Here is a 5035-nt window from a genome sequence, read left to right on the forward strand (position 1 = left end):
TGACTACAGTCTAACCACAGCAGTACCAGTCATGACTACAGTCTAACCACAGCAGTATCAGTAATGACTACAGTCTAACCACAGCAGTACCAGTCATGACTACAGTTTAACCACAGCAGTACCAGTCATGACTACAGTCTAACCACAGCAGTACCAGTCATGACTACAGTCTAACCACAGCAGTACCAGTAAGACTACAGTCTAACCACAGCAGTACCAGTCATGACTACAGTCTAACCACATCAGTACCAGTCATGACTACAGTCTAACCACAGCAGTACCAGTAATGACTACAGTCTAACCACAGCAGTACCAGTCATGACTACAGTCTAACCACAGCAGTATCAGTCATGACTACAGTCTAACCACAGCAGTACCAGTCATGACTACAGTCTAACCACAGAAGTACCAGTCATGAATACAGTCTAACCACAGCAGTACCAGTCATGACTACAGTCTAACCACAGCAGTACCAGTCATGACTACAGTCTAACCAAAGCAGTACCAGTAAGACTACAGTCTAACCACAGCAGTACCAGTCATGACCACAGTCTAACCACAGCAGTACCAGTCATGACTACAGTCTAACCACAGCAGTACCGGTCATGACTACAGTCTAACCACAGCAGTACCAGTAATGACTACAGTCTAACCACAGCAGTACCAGTCATGACTACAGTCTAACCACAGCAGTACCAGTCATGACTACAGTCTAACCACAGCAGTACCAGTAATGACTACAGTCTAACCACAGCAGTACCAGTCATGACTACAGACTAACCACAGCAGTACCAGTCACGACTACAGTCTAACCACAGCAGTACCAGTCATGACTACAGTCTAACCACAGCAGTACCAGTAATGACTACAGTCTAACCACAGCAGTACCAGTCATGACTACAGTCTAACCACAGCAGTACCAGTCATGACTACAGTCTAACCACAGCAGTACCAGTAAGACTACAGTCTAACCACAGCAGTACCAGTCATGATCACAGTCTAACCACAGAAGTACCAGTCATGAATACAGTCTAACCACATTAGTACCAGTCATGACTACAGTCTAACCACAGCAGTACCAGTAATGACTACAGTCTAACCACAGCAGTACCAGTCATGACTACAGTCTAACCACAGCAGTACCAGTAATGACTACAGTCTAACCACAGCAGTACCAGTCATGACTACAGACTAACCACAGCAGTACCAGTCACGACTACAGTCTAACCACAGCAGTACCAGTCATGACTACAGTCTAACCACAGCAGTACCGGTAATGACTACCGTCTAACCACAGCAGTACCAGTCATGACTACAGTCTAACCACAGCAGTACCAGTCATGACTACAGTCTAACCACAGCAGTATCAGTAATGACTACAGTCTAACCACAGCAGTACCAGTCATGACTACAGTTTAACCACAGCAGTACCAGTCATGACTACAGTCTAACCACAGCAGTACCAGTCATGACTACAGTCTAACCACAGCAGTATCAGTCATGACTACAGTCTAACCACAGCAGTACCAGTCATGACTACAGTCTAACCACAGAAGTACCAGTCATGAATACAGTCTAACCACATCAGTACCAGTCATGACTACAGTCTAACCACAGCAGTACCAGTAATGACTACAGTCTAACCACAGCAGTACCAGTCATGACTACAGTCTAACCACAGAAGTACCAGTCATGAATACAGTCTAACCACATTAGTACCAGTCATGACTACAGTCTAACCACAGCAGTACCAGTAATGACTACAGTCTAACCACAGCAGTACCAGTCATGACTACAGTCTAACCACAGCAGTACCAGTAATGACTACAGTCTAACCACAGCAGTACCAGTCATGACTACAGACTAACCACAGCAGTACCAGTCACGACTACAGTCTAACCACAGCAGTACCAGTCATGACTACAGTCTAACCACAGCAGTACCAGTAATGACTACCGTCTAACCACAGCAGTACCAGTCATGACTACAGTCTAACCACAGCAGTACCAGTCATGACTACAGTCTAACCACAGCAGTATCAGTAATGACTACAGTCTAACCACAGCAGTACCAGTCATGACTACAGTTTAACCACAGCAGTACCAGTCACGACTACAGTCTAACCACAGCAGTACCAGTCATGACTACAGTCTAACCACAGCAGTACCAGTAAGACTACAGTCTAACCACAGCAGTACCAGTCATGACTACAGTCTAACCACAGCAGTACCAGTCATGACTACAGTCTAACCACAGCAGTACCAGTCATGACTACAGTCTAACCACAGCAGTACCAGTCATGACTACAGTCTAACCACAGCAGTACCAGTCATGACTACAGTCTAACCACATCAGTACCAGTCATGACTACAGTCTAACCACAGCAGTACCAGTAATGACTACAGTCTAACCACAGCAGTACCAGTCATGACTACAGTCTAACCACAGCAGTATCAGTCATGACTACAGTCTAACCACAGCAGTACCAGTCATGACTACAGTCTAACCACAGAAGTACCAGTCATGAATACAGTCTAACTACAGCAGTACCAGTAATTACTACAGTCTAACCACAGCAGTACCAGTCATGACTACAGTCTAACCACAGCAGTATCAGTAATGACTACAGTCTAACCACAGCAGTACCAGTAATGACTACAGTCTAACCACAGCAGTACCAGTCATGACTACAGTCTAACCACAGCAGTACCAGTAAGACTACAGTCTAACCACAGCAGTATCAGTAATGACTACAGTCTAACCACAGCAGTACCAGTAATGACTACAGTCTAACCACAGCAGTACCAGTCATGACTACAGTCTAACCACAGCAGTACCAGTAAGACTACAGTCTAACCACAGCAGTATCAGTAATGACTACAGTCTAACCACAGCAGTACCAGTCATGACTACAGTCTAACCACAGCAGTACCAGTAAGACTACAGTCTAACCACAGCAGTATCAGTAATGACTACAGTCTAACCACAGCAGTATCAGTAATGACTACAGTCTAACCACAGCAGTATCAGTAATGACTACAGTCTAACCACAGCAGTACCAGTCATGACTACAGTCTAACCACAGCAGTACCAGTAAGACTACAGTCTAACCACAGCAGTACCAGTCATGACTACAGTCTAACCACAGCAGTACCAGTCATGACTACAGTCTAACCACAGCAGTACCAGTCATGACTACAGTCTAACCACAGCAGTATCAGTCATGACTACAGTCTAACCACAGCAGTACCAGACATGACTACAGTCTAACCACAGCAGTACCAGTCATGAATACAGTCTAACCACAGCAGTACCAGTCATGACTACAGTCTAACCACAGCAGTACCAGTAATGACTACAGTCTAACCACAGCAGTACCAGTAATGACTACAGTCTAACCACAGCAGTACCAAAAATGACTACAGTCTAACCACAGCAGTACCAGGTCATGACTACAGTCTAACCACAGCAGTATCAGTAATGACTACAGTCTAACCACAGCAGTACCAGTCATGACTACAGTCTAACCACAGCAGTACCAGTAAGACTACAGTCTAACCACAGCAGTATCAGTAATGACTACAGTCTAACCACAGCAGTATCATTAATGACTACAGTCTAACCACAGCAGTACCAGTCATGACTACAGTCTAACCACAGCAGTATCAGCATTGACTACAGTCTAACCACAGCAGTACCAGTAAGACTACAGTCTAACCACAGCAGTATCAGTAATGACTACAGTCTAACCACAGCAGTATCAGTAATGACTACAGTCTAACCACAGCAGTATCAGTAATGACTACAGTCTAACCACAGCAGTACCAGTCATGACTACAGTCTAACCACAGCAGTACCAGTAAGACTACAGTCTAACCACAGCAGTACCAGTCATGACTACAGTCTAACCACAGCAGTACCAGTCATGACTACAGTCTAACCACAGCAGTACCAGTCATGACTACAGTCTAACCACAGCAGTACCAGTCATGACTACAGTCTAACCACAGCAGTACCAGTAAGACTACAGTCTAACCACAGCAGTATCAGTAATGACTACAGTCTAACCACAGCAGTACCAGTAATGACTACAGTCTAACCACAGCAGTACCAGTCATGACTACAGACTAACCACAGCAGTACCAGTCACGACTACAGTCTAACCACAGCAGTACCAGTCATGACTACAGTCTAACCACAGCAGTATCAGTAATGACTACAGTCTAACCACAGCAGTACCAGTCATGACTACAGTTTAACCACAGCAGTACCAGTCATGACTACAGTCTAACCACAGCAGTACCAGTCATGACTACAGTCTAACCACAGCAGTACCAGTAAGACTACAGTCTAACCACAGCAGTACCAGTCATGACTACAGTCTAACCACAGCAGTACCAGTCATGACTACAGTCTAACCACAGCAGTACCAGTCATGACTACAGTCTAACCACAGCAGTACCAGTCATGACTACAGTCTAACCACAGCAGTACCAGTCATGACTACAGTCTAACCACATCAGTACCAGTCATGACTACAGTCTAACCACAGCAGTACCAGTAATGACTACAGTCTAACCACAGCAGTACCAGTCATGACTACAGTCTAACCACAGCAGTATCAGTCATGACTACAGTCTAACCACAGCAGTACCAGTCATGACTACAGTCTAACCACAGAAGTACCAGTCATGAATACAGTCTAACCACAGCAGTACCAGTCATGACTACAGTCTAACCACAGCAGTACCAGTCATGACTACAGTCTAACCAAAGCAGTACCAGTAAGACTACAGTCTAACCACAGCAGTACCAGTCATGACCACAGTCTAACCACAGCAGTACCAGTCATGACTACAGTCTAACCACAGCAGTACCGGTCCATGACTACAGTCTAACCACAGCAGTACCAGTAATGACTACAGTCTAACCACAGCAGTACCAGTCATGACTACAGTCTAACCACAGCAGTACCAGTCATGACTACAGTCTAACCACAGCAGTACCAGTAATGACTACAGTCTAACCACAGCAG

The sequence above is a fragment of the Coregonus clupeaformis genome, unplaced genomic scaffold (genome assembly GCF_020615455.1).
Source record: "Coregonus clupeaformis isolate EN_2021a unplaced genomic scaffold, ASM2061545v1 scaf0015, whole genome shotgun sequence".
Taxonomy (NCBI): Eukaryota; Metazoa; Chordata; class Actinopteri; order Salmoniformes; family Salmonidae; genus Coregonus; species Coregonus clupeaformis.